General features: G+C 38.8%; 1 long non-coding RNA gene across 6 annotated transcripts in view; it reads right to left on the bottom strand.

Annotated features, from left to right (window-relative positions):
* LOC116093697 overlaps positions 1-20,624 on the bottom strand; it is a 106,557-nt gene extending 85,933 nt beyond the window's left edge. For 5 of the 6 annotated variants that reach the window (XR_004119793.1, XR_004119795.1, XR_004119792.1 and 2 more), the window contains exons 1-3: positions 20,007-20,624; positions 17,123-17,232; positions 16,617-17,002 (exon numbers count right to left, since the gene is read on the bottom strand). This is a non-coding gene — a long non-coding RNA (uncharacterized LOC116093697). Of the gene's footprint in view, positions 1-16,616; positions 17,003-17,122; positions 17,233-18,974; positions 19,207-20,006 lie in introns of those variants that run through there. The other variant, XR_004119791.1, reaches the window with a different exon arrangement.
* Between the last annotated feature and the right edge of the window lie 3,876 nt (positions 20,625-24,500).

Raw genomic sequence — 24,500 nt, 5'->3', positions numbered from 1 at the left:
ATTTCTTTTTTTTATCTTTTAAAATTTGTATTAGCATATATATATAATGGGTTTTATGTCCTTTTCATACACATATATACACACATACTGTACTTGGATCATATTCATATTCCTTTCCCCTGTCCCCATCCCATTCCAAAAATTACTTTCCCATAGCTTGTCTTCTGTTTTATTGACTTTTGTGAGTGTATGACCCAATGAGCTTCATTACGGCTATTTACAGAAGTGTGGGCACCTTACCAGAAGAAAATGTCTTTCTGCCCATCGACCATCAATTGTACATATCCTCAGGGAATGAAAGGACCCTCATCACCCCTACCCACTCTCTGACACCATGTGAACATCTTTAAGTGTATGTGGACAAATGTAAATGTAACAAGGTCAATCACTTGACAAAATCTCATGATAGAATTGAGACTTAAATATGAGACCTAAGGCTCCTTTACCTAACATGAGCTAGATCTTGAGAGGGTCACAATGTACTTCTCTTTCATAGAATGTTTCAAATAACAGTCTTCACATTAAAAGTATATATGAAGCATCAGTAGCTGAATGGGAAGTGAACTTCTAGAAGCACACTATCCAACAGAAAAAAAAATAAGTTGAAATCACTAAATTTGCAGGCAACAGTAGGATTGATTTTGACATTTCTACATCTTATGTATCTTCTCTGCCTAAATAGAAGCTACTTGTTGCTTAATTTGAATCATTCTCACTGATAATATTCCCCTTGTTTAAAGGACTAACACAGTAACCTTTAAATTAGTGTCTATTTAATTTAAAACCAGAATCCATCAAGTGATAGGCCCACTGAAACAGTTTTATTATCATTTCTGGTTAATCTGAAGTGCTTCATCTTCAAATGTTAACTGTCAAAAGAGTGGAGCTCTTTTTCTGTCTGTAAGAATACCTTGGGTTTCCTACATGGCTCTTGACAACTGCGATATCAAAACTGAGTATGTATAGAATGTTCTGGTACTGCGGCTCTTACCTTACTGCTCAAGTTTGGACAGTGCTGCTCACCTCTACTGTGAAAAGGGACAGATTTCTATTTTTAAAGTAAATTTTTGCTCCTACACTTATGTTGGGAATATATTTTAGAGCGAAGGTCAATTATACTTTAGTGGCCCAACTAGCTCACTAGTAACGAATAAGTGTAAAGGCATAATGTTTGAGAGATGAATTCTTAGAGATTATATCAGCATATTGAAGTTGAACATTGAGAGGTTATGTAAATTATTATTTAGCATTTCATATCATTCATTGCGCATTCTGCTCAGACCATTAGCTTTCTATTCTTACATATCAGCAAAGACTGAATTTTTTTTTTAAACTAAGAAATATGATCAGCAAATCTCTGTTAAAGATTTTGGCGTTAGAGGCTGGAGAGATGGTTCAGCAGTTAAGAGCCCTGGAGGCTCTTATAAAGGACCGAAGTTCAGTCCCTGCACCCAGACGGCAGCTTAAAACTGGGTACAACTCTAGTACTAGGATATCACACACACACACACACACACACACACACACACACACACACACAGGCAGAACACCACTGTATAGAAAATAAAAATGAATCATTAAAAAAAAACTAGCTTGGTTTTCAAAAAAGATTCTGACATTCTGCCATGTATGTGACTCAGTTGCTACTCTGACATGTGCAAGAAGACCGCTTAAGGGGAAAAAGTAGGGTTTAAATAGAAAAATTCCAGCTACATTTGTCAATCAGTCAATTCCACATTACTTCCAAGGCAACTTAACTTTCTCATTCCAGTTAAACTCAAAAGCTACCACTTACGCTGTCTAAGGCTTATTTATGATTTTAAAATAGAGAGTGATGTATTCATAGTTCTGTTACTCTTTTGGATTTAAAGTTACACTGCAAGCACGGAAGAAGCTGCTGCAATATTAATTTTCACTTCTTTCTTTGTCTGTCTGTGGTGCAGGGCATTGAACCCAAGAGCTCAACTGTGCTGACAGCCAGGCAGTCTACTATCTGAACTTTGTAGTCACTCCTCTTCCTTGCATATGGGAGCTGGGTTTTAAGTAGTCTAGGCTTTTCGTAACAAGTATTTACAAGAAAATGTAAAAGAAAAATTAATAACATGTTCTCCATCTGAAGATCACATAGGACTTCAGTTCAATAAATTCCCACAATAACTACCTGATATAATGACTTAACCAATAACATTCCTTTCACCATTGAAGTATCTTTTTGCTACATTGTTGTTAAACAGACTTCTAATACACATGCTAGGAAAATGTACCTGTTGCTGCTATATTATGTGAGAATTTTCTTAAAATACAAAGGTATCCTCTTATAGTAAGATTCATCTGTTAGATGAATGAGAGAGATTTTAACCATCTATACTTAGCATAATCTCTCCTCCACTTTCTCTTCTTCCTTTTTCCCCCTCCATCCCCCTTACCCTCCCTCTCTCCTTTGATCTCCTTCTTCTTCTACTCAGTATTATACACCTTGTACGAGGACAAGCTAATTATCCAGTCTTTTAACATGGGGTGGAGTGAAACACCAGAATAAAATGTGGGCAACTATTTTAACTAAAATAATTATAAATTAAATTTTAAAAAAATCAGTTTATATCCTGGAAAATGCTCAACTCTATTCATATTATCATAGCTCCAAACATATCAGTTACAAAAATACTCTATGGATAATATGAGCAATATGTAAGTTCACTGTGAATAAACTCCAAAATAAAGGGAATTGTGCAATGATTTACTTCCCAAATAGAGGTTTTTCTCAGTCAGGCAAGTCATGATTTTTTTAATTTAAAAGCATCTATTATTATAGTCAATACTAAGTTCTAATTGTTCCGATTGTGAATCTACACAGAGAATAAAATATTTGGGTCAGTGTTGCATTAAATCTGACTTTAATTGTGATTTAAAAATAAAATCAATAGAAGCAGTGATTCTATAATTATTAAGGTTGTTATCATAACACAATTGCTAATATAAAAATAAGGCTTTTACGTGAGAGAAAAAATGCTATATTTTCTTTGTCCTATTTAGTGTTGTCTTGGTTTCCTTTCTCAAAGACTGCATGCATGCTAGAAGGGAAAAAGAAAAGACAAATCTGTTTCTAGGAAAGACTTTTGTTTTCATTGTATCTATGATGTCTAAGTGTCTGTTGGTGAACAGCGACCCCCGCCATAATCACCCCACACCATTTAATATTTGCTATTAGCTGCACAGAGTAAGTTCCTTGAAACAAGGCTGTGGCTTTGCATTCTTTTGAATCCCCCACAGAGTTTGTAACAGCTTGGTTCTGAGAAGTCTTACAAGCCATGGATGCTTTAAGGGCAAAGTCTGTTCATGATCCCATGGTAACCCTGGAAGTTAGAAGAATGCCAGGTATATGTGAGGTACTTAATAGATGTTGGTAGATCTGAACGCATGCTTCCTGCATAGACCATGTGGGATAGATACTTACTGATATATTCTGAAAGGCATTCTAACTCTTGAATGCACAAGTTGCTTTAATCTCAGCACGATGGGGGATTGTTGAAAAATGTAAAGGTTGAAGAGGCCAAGTGTGGTTGCATTAAGGCAGATAAACTCAATTAGCATCATATTGGCTACGGTCTAATTATTTTGCCTCTGTCTTTACTATTATAGCAAGAATCTGCTTCTGCACGAAAGAGTGTTTTCTTGTGTAGTCTTAAATGATGTAGACAACGTTACACACATTATTCTTCCTTGAGATGGGGTCTCACTGTATAGCTCTGGGTGGCCTGGTAGACAATATGTAGACCAATTTGACCCTAAACTCAAAGAGCTCTGCCTATCCCTATTCTACTTGTCCTGGGATTAAGGGTGAGCACCACTATGCCTGATAAACTGGTGTTCTTTCAAATAGGCACAGCATCTGTTATTGGTAATGTATTTAATAGGTAATGAGTCTAGAAATGGTTGCAGATGTATTTTGTTCTTCCTAGAACCCTGGGGAGAAGTTTTGTAGCCTAGGACAAAAACTTTGGGGGTGTAGGCACTTTCCTTGTTTCTGCTTTCTCTTTAGTTCAGATTTTACCTTAAAACATCCAGGGTGATCAACTCTACTCATTCAGTGATAGATGCTCCATTAAAAAGGAAGGACAAGTGTGGAAGGCAGGGACAAAACTGTTTTAGATTACTTTCATACCTTACTCACTGCTTAGCTGCACACCCAGGAGAGACAATCCAACGTATAGAATGTGGGGGCAGAGCAGCGTTTGCAATAGCAGTGTCCTCCTAAACATCTACAACTCAAGTGTTTTTCCTGGTAGACCATGGAAACCTTCCTACTGACAGTTCCCTTGATTAACAGAAGTCACTTCCAGCTTCTTAATTTTAGAAACAAAAGGTAAGAAAGACACACAAAAAAGAAAGTTTTGCTCTTTGTGTTTTACAAATACTGACACAGAAACCACCACACCACCTGTAAGACACAAATGAGATTTTCATGCTTGCCACCACTTCTCTGATCCTCTCGGCATGGTCTGACCACCAGAGCATCCTAGTGTTCTGCTTCGAAGTCCTTCTACAATGGAAACTGACAGAGGAAACTTCTAAAAAGACAGAGGGGGAAACTGGAAGCAGGGAAGGTTTCCTTTCTGCACTCGTCTCCACTCTCTCCTACACAGACTGAACTGCTGTTATGAGACAGCATACTGCTAAGTTAATGGAACTTAAAATTTTACAGCAGGTTGCATGCCTGGAGGCACATTATGGGACCACCTGTAAGCATCTAATTCCACTGAAAATAATAAATAATTGCGAAGCATTCCTCAGAGTGGATACGAATCATGTTGCTCATTCCATCCGATGTGAATTATGCTGGAGAGAAGGATTGGGAACTGTACTCTTTCCAACAAATATGAGTAATCCTTCTGCCCACAAAAGGGTCTGCTAAATGCTATGCCAGACACCTGGGTGCCAAATCTACCCAGCCTTGTGTGTGTGTGCGTGCGTGTGTGTGTGTCTGTGTGTGTGGTGTTCAGATTTTATAATCCACCTGGAAACATTACCACATACACACTGATCCATTTAAGACTATTTTTTTTAAAAAAAAATCATTTTACAGTAGAGAATGCTATTTTGCTTCTCTGTATCCAACTTGTTTTCTCTATGAAGATTCCTTCACATATTTTAATGAAAACAGAATGTCAACAAGAATATCCCAAGGATTCTAAGCATTTTGGATGTGTGTGTATGTGTGCTCATGTGCGTACAGTTGTGTGAGTGCACATGCCTAAGCATGCGGAACTGAATATTAACTTCGCGTGTCATCCCTGATCCTCAGGCAGCATTCACCTTATTTTGTGTGACAGGGTTTCTTAATGGCCTAGAACTAATCAAGTGAACTGGGCTGATGGACCAGGGATCCCCAAAATCCACCTATTTCAGCCTTCCCAGGACTGGGATTATTAAATTTGTCTACTATACCCTGCTTCAGGATGAAGCAAGTACTTGTCTGATTGAGCTACCTCACCAGCTCTCATGTGGGACAGCAGGATTACTATGTGCATTTTCAGCACTTCTAAAAAGCTTTTATGGACTGAAAGGTAAAATTAACTTACAATGTAAGTGTATTTCTTACCGTACTTTCACAAGGTAGAAAGAGACAATCTCTGACTAGTCAGAGGTGACATATTCGTTGCTGCCACAAGGCTGGTGAAACTTCACACACACACACACACACACACACACACACACGAAATAGAGAAGGTAGTATGCACATTTCAAAAATCACTCTTATTGTTCACTTGGGCTGAAACTGTATATAGACTTTCTTTTAATTGGGGATTTGGGGTTTTTTATTTCTGACTTTTTTTATTGTTGAGTTTACAAAGTAATATTATATCTCCCTTCCCTTTCCTGCTTCCAAACCGTTCCTATAATACTGTATATAAACTTTATGAATGTACCTTTTGTCTTAGAGAGAACCTAAATGCTGCTCGAATTTTAAGTCTGATTACTCTTCTCCACAATGATCACATGGCATTAAATTAAGAAGACTATACATAAATTATCATTTAAGTCCTGAAGATTGGATTCTCGGTGGTATTAAAGTTGACATTTCCTTTTTATTTGTACTGCACAAAGGGTTAATAAGGTTTGCATAACCTTAGTCTTTGATGGCGTTTCAGCAGGCAAGTTCAGGATTGCTGCCAAAACAGATTTTAACCCTTTTAATCAGACTGTTAAAAGCCATGGGGCACACAGCATAGAGGATTGTACACATAAAGCAATATAACTCCGAATGCAGTTGGACCTGATATCCAATCAAGAGAATGTTCCTAGAGACGCTGGCCATGTTGGTTGCTATGGTGAGTTTTCATATTTTGTGGAAACCACTGCTAGATGTCTTAAAATAGACCTTTGCCAAGAACAACATTGGTCGAGTGGCATATGCTGGCAGAGCATGACAAGGTTGCTCAAATTCCCTTCCTTTGTTTTTCCCTCTCCCCCAAGGGGCAACTGCTCTAGGCACCAGCCCACTAGTCTGGCAGGCTGAGAATCCAGGAACTTGCTGCTAATTACAATGTTGACAATTCCCAACCTGTTTACTGGCGCCAGCAATCAAACTGCATCCTCTCAAGTGAACCAAAAAGCACTCACTGGCTTTAGCTTCCCAAGGTTCCAAGCTGGCTGTATTAATTACTGTTAACTTAAAACTGTACGCTGTTCAGAGGCACCTTAATTAGCTGGTTTGAGGATTGAAAGCTATCCTCTCCACATTTTAACGTATTCTAGTTTTGACCAAATTTATGTGGCTCTTTAAAACATCTTTTTGTGGACAGAAACGTGATTGTTTTAGGTGTGGTCTCTCACAGCCAATGTGGCCACTGTATTGCTTTAAATCATGCATCAATGTAAATAGGAAGAAAACAGCAATCTCTTTTTCTTTCTTTTCCTTTACATTTCCATTTTTTTAAATTTTGACTTGTTTTAAAATTAGGAGATTAACACAGGTATAATTATTTGCAGTTATCATGTAACAAACAATAGCCTTTTCTAGCATTCAGCATTCTTTTGTCTTGCCAAAAAAAATAAAAATAAAAATACCTACTTACTCTATAATTTTTCTAGTGAATATCCATTTGTGACATGTTATCTGACCAGAGACAACAGTCTTTCATCTATAACAACAAAACTCTTCCTTTTCGTAAGTTGGGTGGCCACAACGAGAGGAATCACCCTCAGAGCCCCCGAAATGCTAAGCCCTTTCAGGTGGTCTGTATATGCCTGCCTGTGGCAGAGTCCCATGCAACTGTCAGAAATAGCACAGCAGAAGTAAGCAAGTGCTTTGGAAAATTGAGAATTTTATTTTGACTCTGATCTATTCCAAGAGCCAATCTGTCTTCCTTTATTCAGCAGGAAAGCTTTGAATACCTACAAAATCTAACAGAAGGAAAGTAATTATAACTTTATATTGTACATTAAACGTGGATTTTAAGTTAGGTGAGTGGTTCATGCCTACAATCTTAGTATCTGAAGTGATGAAGCAGGAGAATCTTGAATTTGAGGCCAGTTGGAGCCACACCAGCAAAACTCTATCTCAGCACACACACACACACACACACACACACACACACACACACACACACACATGCACCCACGTGCGCGCATGTATGGTCACATGGTTTTATTTATATTCTTTTGTATACAAATATCATTGGATCAATGCTAATAGCCTTATTTTAAATTCTCTCCATGTGCAAAATATTTACCAGTCCAATCTTTTGACTAGCACTTTCATTGTAAAGTTTGATCCATTGTCTTCATTGTGGTTAAATGTTGATGATTTTCAATTAGGATAAGAGATTTAAATCAATCCATTAAAAGAAGTTTCTCCATTTTTCATTTTTATTTTTTTACAAAATTTTGGCCTATAAAATTTGCCCAGACTTTGAAAATCCTTAAGACTAAGCACACTACAGATCTTTTCAAATATCTGGTGCATTTACACCTGTATAGATTTTCTGTGAGCTTAACATATTTACACTTCTATGAAGTTGGATAAGAAGTCTGGTGTGTGTAAAAACTATAGGAACTTATATCAGATATTATGAAGGGCAATGTTGTCAGGAATACGCTCCATGGAAATGCTGTGTGTTTAGAAGCATGGCTTCAAGAAGGAACTCCATACAATTTCAGTATATTATCCAGACCGTCATGAAGATGCTCTTTCGGTTCTATGGCAGGAGGACTTCATAAGGAAAGTCTGGGAATTGTATTATATGGCAGAGATATTTATCATAGCAGCAAAATTGTGAAGTTATTTCTTGCCTATCCTAAACTCATGAAATTTTGAAGTCTGTGTGGATAAGAGACCGGGAAATAGTTATATCTGAAGAAAATAAGCAACCAAGAGCATATTCTGGGTCCCTGCAAATAAAGGGTAGACTGCAGGAAGAAAAGTATCAACCTTCTCTGTCTTTACATATGGTAATTAGCAAGTAGTCTTCCACCTTCAAAGCTAAAACAATTGCACTGAGTAGAAAAACTGAACTCATAAAACACAAGTACCTGCACATTATATCAGGAAGTAGTGTTGATACACTCTTACAAATTTTCCTTGTTTACCTGCTATCAAAGTGTATTAAAAATGAGACATGTTTTCCAGTAGAATAAAATGATTAAAATGAAAACTCTTGGTTTGAATGTAAACTCTCCCTTAGCCAAGCTTGCCTTTTCACAGAGATGATGTTTCCTGGGATCTGGGAAACATTAAGTTATCCTGTCAGAAGGAAATTTTATGCATGCAAGCTAGGCCCGTTGCACGTAGAGGTGATTCAGATGTTACTGGATGTGAAATTCTATACACCCCAATGTGAATTTCTGCTTAAATAAAAACAGCTAGAAAATTTTAATATCATTTAAACTCACTTTATGAAGTAATTCCTTCTACACCAATAAATTATATAAGCCCAAGATGCCACTGACCATTGCAGCTAGAAAAGAAGGATCAAATTAAAATAAATACAAATATTGCTTCTAAAGGTTCCTGCAATTCATGTTTTCTCTAAGTTGTATTAATGCCAATTATTAACCCTATCAATAAAAGATACTGTGGCCATTCCTTATTGTCTTGTTAAATACGTCATCTCAAACTACAGATTCTTTTATGCAGTCCACACCTTGAAAATTGTTATCGTGATCTGTGTCCCTCAGCCCTTGTATAATTCAGTTGTTGTCTACACAAATTTCCATTTCCAAACGTGAAACTGTCTTCAAAGTGTAACATTAGATACTACTTTTAATAAATAACAGAATCCTGTCTGGGGTAAACAATATTCTTCCTTTCTCTCTGTTTTAGTCTGTCCATCACACAGTTCTACACTTGGCTTTTCAATATCTATATTCACCATCAGAAAGGACCAGGATACATTCTAATACAAGGACAAATAAATGGCTTTAAAGCCATTTATTTATTTCTGCTCCCAGTCAGGTAATGAAATTAGTTGTTACTGAAAGTTCTATGCAAATTTTTTAAATCTATCCTCAATGTTTTAAATGGACTTGCTTTTTAGTATTATTGACCTATATTTGGACACTTTGTAAATGATCTGATTGAAATAAGAGCTGACAATGTATGTTGTCTTCTTTTTAGAAAATGGGTATAATTTTTGAGGTTAGCAGTGAACTTACTGTGTTTGGGATATCCAGGAATGTCTCAGCTTTCAAAAGAAGTGATAATGTAGTCTGCTTTCCTAATTAGTGATGAAAAACATTTTAATAATTGTACAGATACTTAAGCTATGGAAAACTAATTATTATGTTATGTGATATATAACTCTATTGATTAACAGCTAAAGTTTATGAATATTACAGGTAGTTACAATTTTAATTTTAAATAAAATACAATAAGTGATGGACACATGAAATGATTTCCCATTATAGAAGATAAAAGTATTATTTGTAATTTATCAAATAATTCAAGTTTGAATAAAATGTCTTTATAGATTTTCAATTACATGAGGGTTATATATGACAGAGAAAAATGAGTATTTTGCATGTGCTGTTAGTAAGCAAATTTGAGAAGTAGAGTTTATCTTAACATTTAAGTTAAATGCATTCTGTACCAAAGCCAATTTTATAGAACAGCAACTTTTACAATGTTGTCAGATAAAGGAAAGATATGACACTAGTATCAACATATATCCTAAAAACAATAAATGCTTTCAGTAAATTAATTTACATTTTTGAATACCTACTATGTGTAAGATGGTATAAGTAGTTACTACAAAAGTTTCTCATATAGTATTTGAATTAAATTTTCCACACAAATATTGATCCTATAAACAGAATAAGGAGCTAACAACATTGTACTTCCTTTTTGAAATATAATTAAATTTAAGAATATAAACATTTTACAAAGATGAGTGCTTACTCTCTCTCTCTCTATATATATATATGTACATATATATAAAAACGTATATGCACATGTGTGTATGTGTGTGTTTGTGTGTGTGTATTTGTGACTTTGAACAAAGTTGCTTGCAATTTGTTCTCATTAGGCAGAAATACTACTGAGACCATTATGGTTTAGGAAATGTCTAGCATATCATGTGGGCACAGAGATAAAGAATTCCAAGATAACACATTAAAATAAACTTTAAAAATTTTTAACATCTTTTTTTCTTATATAAACAAATATCAAGTCCAGGGTAAAAAAAAAGGTTTTGGAAATATTCCATTTGCTTCATGTTTTAATAATTAAGTAAAAATAATTAAGTATAAATCTTGAGGATCAACTTTTGTCTAATTTGTTTCTTCAGTAGCACTGAGACATCTTAGTAATAGCATTCATCTGCATTTCATCTATATATAAAAGGAAGAGTAAAATTCAGACAGAAGTTCTAAAAGGCTGGTTTTAGCTTTTTATATGGGATTCTGAAAGCCTTAGAAATTGGAGGCCTTGAAAGATCTAAACGGAGATCATCTACTGAAGAGGCCAATGAGAACTGAGAAGCCATTGTGACCAGAGTCTTGTGCCTTACGGAGTCTGAGTTCTAGTTTTTATTCCCAAATCATTTCCAGCATAGGACATGCCACTTCCCTGTGGTAAGTATGATAAAAATTAAAAGAAAAATCTGAAAATTTTTCACAGGACTTAACTTTGATTTAACTTACTTTGTAAAGACAATCAAAGACTGTTAGAATAATAGATATGAAAACAAACTGTGTGTGAACCTCAGTTCAGAATCATGCCAGAACATGAATGCTTTGACAGTTATATGTAAAACTACCCATATAATTTTAAAATATTACTCTAATATATTCCAACTAGGTAGGAAATGATTTTTCTAATGATAATTTTTGATAAAATATTAAGTAACAAATTAGTAACTTTAAATTTTTGACTTGATTGAGCTAGTACTCAAGTTGACCATACATGCTCAATAGATAAAAAGGGCATCATTGGTTCTTATTAATATGTAGGATAACAATGATAAGTACAAAAGGTAAGAAACTATTAACTTTTTAATGATATGCAACTGTGATAAAAATTGTACCATCTATACTTCATTCAAGCTGTAAGTATGTACTATTTTTTTAATTATGCTACTATTGCCTGCACTCTACACTTTGCCATCTCTTTGGGGTATACAATGATGTAAACTAAATATTAATCAAGCATATAGTGGTAGTAATTAGATTATGATTCTGTCCTTTTAGTTTGAAATTAAGCTGGTGAGATTCAGGACTAACTTCAAGGCAACAAAACAAGTGTGACAAGGCTTGTTTTACATTCTTCCAATTGAATATTGAATTAATGGAAGGGTAGATTTTTTAGATTTGAAAAAAACTATCCTGATATATATGTATATTTTACTATATTGCAGATTAGTATGACAACTTAGAGTATATTTTCACAAATACTTGTACAGATATCATTATATATTTAATTGTCTTTGAGGATCAGGTTCTGTTACTTAACTTACATTGTAATTGACCAGGATAGAACAGAATTCCGATTTATGATATAACTAGTCACAGATTTGACACCCAAACAGCAATGCAAATATCACAGTGTGTTTCTTTTATTGCTACTCTTTACTCAATAATCAACTAATTAATGAATTCAAAACACTTTTCAGGAAAATGTAAAACTTTTCAATTTTTCTTTTTGTCTTATACTTTTGTGTATTGATTGCCATGCTTTTTAGTTGAAAGGTTTATTTTACACTTTCCTGCAAAATGTTATGAAGCATTCTTCAATTCAATTCAAGGCTTTTAAGTAATGGTACAACATACAGTTACCCTAGGAGAAAACACACATTTTCATACATACACACACACACACATACACGCACACACACACACACACACACAGAGAGAGAGAGAGAGAGAGAGAGAGAGAGAGAGAGAGAGAGAGAGAGAGAAAGAGAGAGAGAAACTGTACTATAAAATGTGTTACTTAAAACTTATTTATCCTTTATGTTTATAATTGTACAAGTACCTACAACTGAGAGAGGATTCAAGTATTCTAAGGTCATTAGTAATGTTTTAAAAGCAAATTTACTTTGTAGAATGCATGGCTATCTAACATTCTTAAAAATAGCTTTATTTCATTTTATTTTATTTATTTATTTTTGGTTTTATGCGACAGGGTTTCTCTGTGTATCCCTGGCTATCCTGGAACTCACTCTGTAGACCAGGCTGGCCTCAAACTCAGAAATCTGCCTGCCTCTGCCTCCCAAGTGCTGGGATTAAAGGCATGCACCACCACTGCCTGGCTACATTTTATCATTTTTAATACAAAGATAGCTACAACAGTTTTGTGTCAAGAAGATGGCAAATAATTGTGGTCCTCACTTTCCTGTTATCTCCTCTATGGCCTCATCTTTCTCCTCTGTTCTACAAAACCTACAAAAATATTTCCTACTCTTCCCTTCACATTCACGTCCTTTTTCTAATTTTTGCTGTTGAAAATTTAGCATCAGCAAAATGAAATATAATGAGAGAAAAAATAACACAATTGATGGAATTTTCCACTCCTACCACACTACTTTCTCAATGCTTTTGTCTGTTTAGACTGTAGTCAGGAGCTTCGGTTCTAGAGTCACACTGGTGTGATACCAGGAATTTGGTCCAGGGTTAACAATGGCTTCAGAAAATATCTTGGTCCTGGAATATGACTAGCTACAGAATCATATATTTTGTGAAAGTCACTAATAGAGCAGAATATTTTTTTTTTTGGTGTATTAACATAGGAACTATCATGAACGTCTCTGCATCCTGAGTTCAAGTTCCCTGAAATTTTGTGGAAGCAGCAACACCAGGACACAATTCACAACCACAGAGAAGAAAATAAACAAGTTCTTCGTAAAATCCAGCTTCTGTCAGACTCCTTACCTGAGGTGCCGTAGCAAACAATTAAGCCGGATGATCTTTCTTACACCTGTTTATGAATATTATGTATTACAATGTGAATTGATCATCACAAATATAATACACACTCGGATGGAATAGTCCAATACTCTCATCAACAAACCACGTATTGAGGCTATAATCTTTTGAGCATTTAGGCAGTCTTGTTTAAAGAAAAATTAATGATGAAAGAAGCGTTTGTATGTTTTTTTCCATTTCCTTTCATTATACCAGAAGTGATATTATCCAGCAAACAAAGAGCCTAAGCAGTACCTACAATTGCTTAAGGAAATAGAAGTTCTCTTCATTTCCTAAGGCAAAGAAAATATTACAAAGATGACGCCTGTTCTTCTGGAACATGGACCTTAATGGAAAACTGATTATGACTACTTAGTATCTCTGAATTCTAATGTGAAACCCACCAACAAGCACTTTGCACTTCTTTCCTGTTGGCTAGAAATACATACAGTGTAAAAGCACTGAGTGGTTAGTTGTGATGAAATTTTAAAAACTATGCCTTCTGATCTAAAACAATAGGCTGTCTGGTCACAAAAGCAATTGATCACAGTCATCTCCAGTTAATAAAGTTTGGGTCGACTTGCCCCTTTTTAAAAAATACCTGGATTGGGGAACTGCACCTGCCCCCAATAATCTAAAACAGAAACCAGTTCACTCAGACTGACACCTAATGGAAACTTTTATAAGTAAATAATTCTTCAAGAGAAAAATTTAAACCACGCAATCAGAAGAAAATCAAAACACTTCGTTTGTCATAGCATGAGGAGAGGCTCCATTCCCTTTCAATTCCTATTATTCCACTCTAAAACTTATTATTCATTTATGAAGCGATTTCAATCATGAGCTGAAGGGCCAGGGCCAAAGAACTGAATGAAATAGCTTATTTTCCAAAAAAGAGCTTGCTTCTTCCTACAACAAATGATAGAATATGACATCTTTCATTTCGCCTTCTAGTACCAGGCCTTCAGCTCTGTCTGCCCTGAAACCTTCCACACTTAGTCAACCAGGATGAGACTAACTTTCCAGGCAAAGCTAGTAGCTAGTCCACACCACTTCTCTCTACTTTTCTAATTTCCAGGGAAACAATGGCACCCATAGACACCCTGACTGTTGATAGATACTTAACAAGCACAATATTTAATAGTCTTTAATCGCCAATTGGTAGATCCCTAAGAAAGTCGGTTCTTGGAACAATGAAAGAACGTTTTATATATGTGTATATGTATATACATATATATACATATACACATATATATATGTATATATATATATATACACATATATATTTGATAGTGACAGAATGTTGCCTGCAAAGACAGCTTCTGTTTGCTTCTTCACCCCATTGTGAAGGCTTATTCCCAGGAGTCTGAACAGGACCACACCCGTGTCCCCTCTTATCAACATAGCTACAATACAAGTGTTATCAGTCTAGATAGATAGCTTGGGACTCATCCAGAGGCCAGACACATAAGAGTAAGAAAAGGGAAAGAGAGGTCTGGCAAGGGGGATCTTTCATTACAGATGTAGTGCTGGAAGAAAGGGGAGACCTTAAATGGGGAAGGCTGTTTTCCCAGGGCTCTTGCAGTGTCTCAAGGGTTTCAGCTTGCTCTTGTGGGCAAGGACTCAGTAGAGACACCACAAGTCAGTCCTGCAAGGTGAATGGCAAGTACTCCAGAGGAAGAAGTGGCTGGGCGCTGCTGAGCTTAGAATGGGTCCCGGCAAACCCACAAGGGAGAGCTGCTTTCATTTCTCCAGCAGCTTCGACTTCTCTGGAATTCAGTCTTCTTGGCAGCCAGTCCCTCAAGCAAAATCAACCCGCACCGCGCAAGGGGAGGAAAACTGGTCTTAAGTCTAGCCGCGCCTGGTGGAACCTTCTGGGAATCTGAATCGCTCTTGTCCCAGCGTTTTTCCTCCCACCTTTGAAGCGCCACCACCCTAGGAACCTACAGCCTCCAAAGACTAAGAAAAGCAAATTGCACAGCCAAGAGGTCCGCTGACAGCCAGGGCTGAGTTCTCCAGCCTCTGCCCTTGCCTTCCACCACGGTGGACTATATTTTCCAGCTCCAAAGAACACCTTAAACTCCTGCTAGGTCCGCTTGTCCCGGGAGTGCCCTGGCGTGATGGAAGGGGTCGCGCCAGCGATTGCTTGCTCCTCGCTAGGAGGGGACGTATCCACATTGCTTTATGGTCCATTAACATTATAAACAGAAGAGTGGAGGTTTTTCTCTTCCTCTCATCACTCTGCTGCAAACCGGAGACTGAGAACATATCTTGATTTTGTTGATGTTTGAGACTCATCCCAAAGGCAGAGAGGTAGGGAAGGCAGCGCTGGAGAAGTGTCCCAAAGAAACCGGACATCTGAACAGTCACTGCCTGCCCCAGACTCTTTCAGAAAGGCTCCAGCTCTGTGCCACAGTGCAACCAATCCTATGACCAGCCTGCTTCTCCGCATCTTCGCGGAGAATCCAAAAGAAAATAGGGGTTCCTCTGAGACCCACACAACACTTGTAATCAGAAAGTTCCACCGGGACCTAGCCCCCTGTCCCCCGCCCCTTCCCTAGCACGGTTGCCACGTCTGCTTGCTGAGCAGCTCCGAGGGTCGCGGGTGGGGCTCCGGCTCCGCCCCAGGCCAGAGATTCGCGAAGTCACGAGCTTGGACAAGCTTGCCCGGGGCACCTTCGCCCATGGACACGCCCTTTTTGCCGGGGCCTGCCCCAGGCGACCCTCTCCCCTGCTCTAGCTCAGCGCTCAAAGGTGCTACTAAACTGTTCCAGGCCTTCTAATCCTCTGCAACTTTAGAGAATCTTTCAGATCCGCACTTTGTCACCCTGCCCTCTAGGAGAGGGAGAGAGAGAGGGAGAGACGGAGGAAGAGAGGGAGAGAGAGAGGGAGAGACGGAGAAACAGAGGGAGAGAGAGAGGGAGAGAGAGAGAGGGGGAGAGAGAGAGAGAGAGAGAGAGAGAGAGAGAGAGAGAGAGAGAGAGAGAGAGAGAGAGAGAGAGAGAGAGAGAGACTACTCAAATGGCCCCACAGCCCGGGCTTCAGAGACCCTCTTCCTTTCTCCGCCTCTCTCCTCCCTTCTCCGCCTTGCCCCCCGCCCCCAACCCCGGCGCGCACCCCCTCCCCCTTTTCCTTCTAAAAGCGGTCTGGGTCACCAGAGGTGCCAGGAAGATCCAGAACGAAACCACCCGAGGAAAAGAAAACATAAAAAGTGCTACCTTGGCAACCGGGAGCTTTTAGTGGCCAGCTGGTGGGCTGGGAGGGGCGGCCGCTGCCCGCCTGCCGCTGGTACTCTCCTCGACTACGCGTATTCTTAAGCAATAACAACGTAATCCGTATTATCCACCCAAGAATACCCGTCACCGAAGAGAGTCAGAGGGCCAAGCTGCCGCTGCCTCTGCCTCTGCTACCGCTGTCACTGCTGCCGCTGCCGCCGCCGCCACCACCAGAAAGAACTCTTGCTGCGGAGCCCGCCCCTGGCTAGGGCTGGGCTGAGCTTGACCGGGACCATAAATCCATAACTCGATTTCCCTAAAGAAGGCTCCAAAGCTGTGCTCTGTTGCTTCCTGCCCAGATCTTCCAAATGGCTGTTCTATTTCCAATTCTGAAAGACAAATCACAGAACCAGGCACTTAACACACAACAGACAAGTGCTTTCTTTCCGCACGGAGCAGAGAGTAGGTGCTAAGGATCTTTGGGGAGTGCTAAGCAACCTTCAGTTTACCTGGTGATCACCCAGCGCTCTCCTTGGTACTTGCTCTGCTTCATGCGGACTCTGGTCATGGCCAGCCCACTCTAGGTGCTTTGATTGAGTGTCATGGCAGAGAGCGAACCCTGTAGAAGACATGCATAGTTAAGCACACAAATATTACAAATGTATTTGCCTGGGTGGCTTTAGGAAGAAGTCTCACATCAAGATAGGGTCATGCATTGGTGGAATTTTCAACAGTGTATTTTGGAAATGCATGTTCCAACAAAAAATAAGCAGTCATTCAATTTATTACTTGAAATCAAATACTTATAGATCTGCCAAAATAGGCATCTCCCCTTTGAAGGCCTTAGAGCTATATACAACATAATGGTTTTTAAAGGGAGGGAAAGAGCTTCGAGGCACAAAATAATTAAACCCATTTTCCATACTATCTGAACTCACTAAGTTGACAAGCTGGTAGAGCTTCTAGGGTTTAAGCATCATTTAGAACTGCCAGGATGTTTAATTTCTCAGCCCACCCTTTCAGTACTCACTATGAATACATCACAGTGCAGTGTTGAGAGCACCTTGACAGAAATCTCTTTGAAGCTCTGTCCTCAAGTAAATAATTTTAAGAAGGAAGCCCAACAAAAACTCATTCTCAAAGTGACTAATTTTGACATTAAGAGAAAAATCCCCGATTCTTTGATGATCTATCTACATGGCTCTTACTTGAGAAGCTTTGTCTTAAGACCCTACAGTGGATACATCAATAAATGGGGGGTTTATTGTTCACTAAATAAAATGGACCAGTGGAACACCACCACCCAAGACATGCTGCAGCTCCATTAGAAAGTTCTCAATTTGTTTCTCGCTTTACTTTCAAATACATGAAAGTACATCTGTGTGAGTGGAGGGGAGGAACATGGAAAGATGGCAACAGACATGATTTCTGAAATTATGTAAGTGCAAATAGCTCTTCATCAAGGAGTAATTATGTAACAGTCTCTCCCACCACCACAACTCATCTCTGACTGACCTGGTTGTAATTTAAGGTACTTAGGCTGTGCCTGTTCTCATTATGATTTTTTGATATAATACTTCTGCAGGCAGACCAACTCATCATTTTCCTGACACATTACTTACAAGAAGAAAAACCAACATGAATTCCAGATTTTATGATTTAATGTTTGCCTGAAATAACTCAAAAGAAAAATAGTACTTCCCACCGACTATAGCCTATTTTTGCAGTATCTTTTTAGCTAACTCCATTTACCAAATGATTCAAGCCAGTGAAACAATTAATAAATACTATTTGCTTCCATTACCCAACATAGATATAAAATGGAGCTTTTCTCTGGTACTACAACGAGTAGAAAAAAATAACCAAGAAAGCTGACAGGTTCCCTTTAGTCTGAACTCCTAGAAACAAAAGCCCTTAGGGAAAGTAATGCAATAGTCTATAAGCAAAGTGTGCATTTCCTCCTGAACTCTTTTATTTAAAATCTCAACTACCTCTGAAAGGGAAACAAAACACATTGTACAGATAGGATTTGATTTACTAAATGGAATGGTTTTCAAGTCAGAAGCATGGTCAAGGCACACATACACATACACACACCTCGAATACACATATTCTCCTTCTGCTGTAGAATCACGGCATAAATGCCCACACAGCTTTTCAATGCTTTCCAAGTACTTTCCCTTAGTTTATCACGATTCCGAGAAAATCACACACACACACACACACACACACACACACACACACGAGAACACACACAGAGACCCACAGACCAGCATGCTTTAAAAAAAAAAAATCTGGAACAAGGCAGGCGGTAGGTTTTCTTCCTAACCAAGCAACAGAGTCAGCCCTCTCCCTACATACCAAATGCTCCACACTTCAGCACCTGGACCAGTGGACAGCTCAGCCCAGGCGGACAGCCCGCAGCACTCCCACCAGAACTGACGCTCGGAGCTCTAACCACAGCTCTTGTGCTTCAGCGGGGCAGCCTGACTTACGAGAACACCATTTCCTACGAGACCACTGCCGCTGGGTGCATATTCAATTCAAACCTCCTTAAGCTGTTGGATTTCCCCCACCCATCCACCTTCCCCACCCCCCTCCACCCTCCACACAAAAACGGAAAAGGGAAAAAGCCCAATACTACCAGGGCGTTTGTTGATCAACTTACACTTTCCTCTCGAATATTTAGGTACCGCTATCGGAGCAATAGCAGCGGAGGCTTAGGTCCGCATTAAGTACCTTTGTTCGTCGACTCCTGCAAGCCATGTTTATTAGAATCTACAATTCCCTCGCGCCCTAATAACTGAAGGTGTGTTTTTCGGGCAAGGGGTGCTTTCAGCACCTTTTGATCTCTCAAGGCCACTGTCACTATGGCAGTGTTCCTCTGTACTTCCCCACCCTGTCCCCCACTCCCCAACACCCATCCTAGCTAAACGCTTGGTAATTAAAAATCAAATATACATAAAGCAAGCTACAAAACAATCGGTTTAGGAAATAAGGCAATTAAGCTAAAGCAGAAATATTCTCTCTCTCTCTCTCTCTCTCTCTCTCTCTCTCTCTCTCTCTCTCTCTCTCCTCTCCCCTCCCTCGTTAACTCCCTCCTCCCTCTTTCTATCTCTCCTTCCCTCTCAAGTAGAAAGGGGAAAACACGAAGGAGAGGGAAAAAATCGGGAGGAGGGTGGTAGTGGACTCCTACAATCAATGGCAAAACACTATACACATCGTCACTGAGTAACACTCTCGCTCTCAGACAAAAAGAAACCCATTTACCGATGTAAACATAGTCGCCCTCTCCCACACATCCTACATCCTTTGCATTTGCTGAGATTTGTCTGCGGTATCGCAGGTATAGCAAAGTAACTGCCACAAATCCACCTAGAATGAAGTGCTTACCCTCTAAATCCAGGTTGCCGGCTGAACTCCAACTGTGTGCAGAAGCCAGGAGTCTTCGGATGGGCGGCTAGGCAGGCTTGGGCAGTGGGAGCCGCTGCTCTGTGAGCGCCCGGTTACAGTGTTAACAAGCCCTGGGAAGGGACCTCGTCGCCTTTCGCTGGCTGTGCCCCAGTGCCTTCGCGTGGTGGCGGCTTGCTCATGCTTCGGAGGAGTCCCAGGCGAGAGCCTTCAGCTGATGCGAGCTTCCAGAAAGGCGTGGGGAAGGGGGGAAAATCATCTAATGCAATCAAATCGATCTGATCCACACCATCTGTCGCCTGCCACTATACACAAACGTTAAAATAGGAAAACGGAAAACACTGACAGCCCGAGAGGCTTGGTCTGCAAAGAGTTCATTTTTAGCAAAGCATAATTGGGTATGGTCGGCGTACAGTTACAAAAGCCGCTGTTAACCATCCAGTAGTGGACCCCGAACATGCTAATGGTGGATTAATTGAGGAAGATCTGACGTGTGAGCTTCATAGTCTCTTATTCATGACTTCCCAATGGGAAAGGACCAATGCCTTGTGGGACTTTGGTAACATACAGTCAAAAAGCTGCTAAGAAAATGGCTGTGTGTTCACAGCACCTCTCTCTGATAACAAACATATGTCGACTAAAACGGTTTAGTAGAATGGGAGGGGGGGTTGGAGAATAGAATTTTCGTTCCCCGTGTAAGCACCCCCCATATTGTTTCCTTAATGAAAACCAAAATTATATACAACATCTTTAGCATACTGGAGAGAAAAAAAATGATGCTTTTAAATCCTGTTTTTTTTTAATATTTAATTTTTAAAATCAAGACCAAAGTGTCACATAAAAGAAAAGGAGCACTTATATAGCAGTTCTTTTTTTAAAAAGTCTATCATGCTTTTCCTTACTGTAATCAAAATACATGCACAGCATATGCTGTATATAGAAACAACCTAGTGAATCCCACTAGCTTTGACTCAGGGTTATTTGTTCCAGGTATCCTCTTTGACTTACTGAAATCAGGATGCCTCTTAGAGAAACATTTTGTATCATTTAAAATTGGTTTAGAAAACATTGTATGCAATTTCAGGGAGGAGATGGGGGACAGATTTTAAAAATTAAGTTTTACAGTAGTTCCTCCCACCCATACACCTTTTGGTGTGTCTCTAATATTTACTAAAGATTTGATGGGGGACATATGGGAATGTGGGAAAGGGCAGAGATACCAGGAACAGGAAAAGGCTGTATACTACCAATAGCCAATAAATTCTACTGCATTTGTAACAGAAAAAAATAGGGAAATATAATATATATCACATTCTGTCATTTATGATATTTAAATGCATACCAGTATTCTAAATTAATGTTTTATTGTGGAGGGAGAACATTCAAACAGTGTGTAACTGTCCCTCAACTATTTGCAGTTTTCAGATAATTTTAGAGAAGTATCATAAGAGTTTATTCTATATACATGTGGCATTCTTTTATTACCTGTTTAAATAGTCTACAATTCTCTGATTTTCACATCCATTTGAAAACATAATCACATTCATTTTATTCTGCTTTTTAAAGAATTACATCAATTCTTTAGCAAACAATTAGTATTTCAGATAATTCTTGAGGTAGCTGAATGTGTCTACTGAAAAACTGATAATCTCTTTAAGAAAAAAAAACTGAATTAGATTAGTCTAAAAATATATCTTGAAGACAAATCAAACAATTTACCTGATCTTTTGTTTCAATATACATTAATTAAGCACTCTTTCCAACCTACACAACATTCCAGGGTCAAAGTCAGAATTTCAAGTCTAGTAGCGCCGCAGCCTTCGCTGTCATTCGCGTCAAGCTATTGCCCCCTGCAGGTCCGGTTGAAACCGCAGGCAGATTTTGGCCAGGTCTTCAGAAAAAACGTATAAGATAGTCAAGTTATTCAGACTCAACCAATATGTGAGTAGACTCAAAATTTTACCTTTGGTTTGCTTTTTTTTTTTTTTTTTGAAGTATTGACTTGGAAATAGCTAGGCATTCATAAAATGAGCATTAAGGAAAATAGAGATTCTCGGTTTTCTTATGAGAGCTGAGCTGCCGTAAACAAACCATCTCCTTTATGATGGAAACATTGGTGCACTCAACACTGCCTGGCCTTCCTTTTGTTTTTTTTTAAATTCCTTTCCCAAGGGAATCAGTATGACTCAAAAAAAAAGTGCTAATGTAAAGTAATTATTTTCCAATAATAAATATGTAGTGCTAGGCAATTCTGCTATATCACCTCATTATGGTCTTGGTAGCCTCTGTGGACTGCATTCAAATCAAACCCTCTGGGTTTCTCTCATCTGTTCACAGGATAGAAACAATGCTATTGCTTTTCCTTGAGTATAAGATGAAGCAGTATTTCAACTTTCACACCTATATATCATCATTCTTCCTTAAAGTCAACTCTTACAAATGAGCAGGGAGAAAATTTGGAGTTGATGAAACAAGACATCAAAATACATCAAGTTTCTGCAGTATCAGGAATTATATCAGGTTTATGAGAAGAATTCAGAAGGCTTATGGGAAAATTCACATTTGGGGAGTCCACTAGTGTGATACTTCACACTATGTTGTGAAGAACCTGCAGTGGTATTTCCTTACTGTGCAAACTCAGATCTCATTGACAAATCTTATTCAACATGCCACATAGTCTAATGATACATTATCACTAAGCATTTTACTCAGTCACATAATTTTCTACATTATATGGAAGTAGCTACAAACTAATTCTTTTTTGCAGCATTTAAGTATACCTCTTAAAGGTATTCTTAAAATGCTTGCCAAAGCCTTAGTGATAATACTCAGAACTTTTTTTTAAAAGATTCTCCCTGACCCCGAATATTCTAGACTGTTTATAGGGAATAGGAAGTATAGACAATGCCCTTTTAAATCATGCTAAAAGGAAGACAAATGCCAGAAAGGCTTGCATACTTATCTTTGTTCAACTTCATCTTTAGAATATGTTGGAATTTTAGAAGGACACGGCCTCTTTATATAAAAATACTTTGTTTACATAATTCATTAGCTCCACTTCATATAAAGAGGGGGCCTTGACAAGGTTGTAGGGCTACAGATTGCAGGAACACCAGAACTACAACCAGTTCCTGAAGCTGACATTTCTAGTTGACTTTAAATTGTGTTTAAAGAAATCAAAACCTATTTTCCTTTTCAAAAGCATATGTCACATATATGATATCTTTATCATACATGATTGAGTTGTACAAAAGCACACTGCTATTAAGTCTCAAATGTTGACTACCATGATTTAAATGTTTAGCCACAGTTTTTTCGTCAGAGCCTGTAAAAGAAAAGTGGTGCCCCCTAACAAGAGAATAGGGATTCTTAGTTCTTCCTGTCCTAGACAAAGGACATTGCCTACAAGCGCTATGGAAGACAATCCCACTAAGTTTTACTAACACTGTCCAGTTTTCAAAGGAACAAAATAGAGTTCTAGAAGTTAGTGCAGTGATATTATTGCTGGAATGGTGGGTTATTAAACGTAAATTTTCAATTGCCCCAAACCATTCAATCCTATTAATATGTTCAATGATTTAACTCATTTTCCCCCTGGAGGACTAAGAGAAAGAGGGAGGGAGGAAGGGAAGGAGGAAAGGAGGGAAGAGAAAGGGTATGGACTGGTATTCAAAAGACTGAGTGGTGAAAGTGATAATAGTAGAAACCACTGTGTACCTGTATGGGGAGTTTAGAGAGATAGTATTGGAAACAGTTAATTTATGCAAATTTTAGGCCAAGGCTACCATCACATCAAAAAATACCTTTCCCCTGGAAAGTCACAATCTTTAAATATACCTCACCTCAACTAAAATCTAAATTCATTTAAACTGAGGCCAATTAAGAGCTGATCTCTGTGCAGTTTTAAGTAAGGGTCCGAAAGACAGTGGGAGTTTAGCTCTCCCCAGTAGGCCTAGAGCATTGTGTGAAGGGCTCTCACCCCATCTCACTGCAAGGTAAGCAAACCAAGCAAAGGAGTGGCTCATAGAGAACATCAAAAGAGCAGCCCTAGCACCGAGTAATCTGCTCTTTGCATTGCAGAAGCTGAAGGTGTGGGGCACACGGGGTGGGCGTCTGGTGGCACCTGTTCCTGTGCCCGACCTCGTGGCTGCTTGGCTCCATCACGATACTAGTGGAAGACTTCGCCTTGCTTCCTAAATCGTTAGGGAATAAGGTTGACCATCGCAACCCGAAATGACCCGGAGATCCAGGTCGAAGCGAAACAGTACCGGAGGACTTCATAGAAGAGTAAGAAGAGGAATGCAGTCTTGTGCCCAGCCCCACCCCTCCAGGATGCGTCTTGCAAGAAGCAACCCAGGCAGGCCACTGTATACATTGTAATGGCTGAAGGTCTCCAGTCCTTGTCCCGCCCCCGGGCTTTCCCCTTTCCGAATCCTTATCTTCGCCTGAGTCGCCCCCGCTGTGCCCACCGACTCT

The sequence above is a fragment of the Mastomys coucha genome, unplaced genomic scaffold (assembly GCF_008632895.1).
Source record: "Mastomys coucha isolate ucsf_1 unplaced genomic scaffold, UCSF_Mcou_1 pScaffold16, whole genome shotgun sequence".
NCBI lineage: Eukaryota > Metazoa > Chordata > Mammalia > Rodentia > Muridae > Mastomys > Mastomys coucha.
This window is presented reverse-complemented; position numbering and strand designations above follow the sequence as displayed.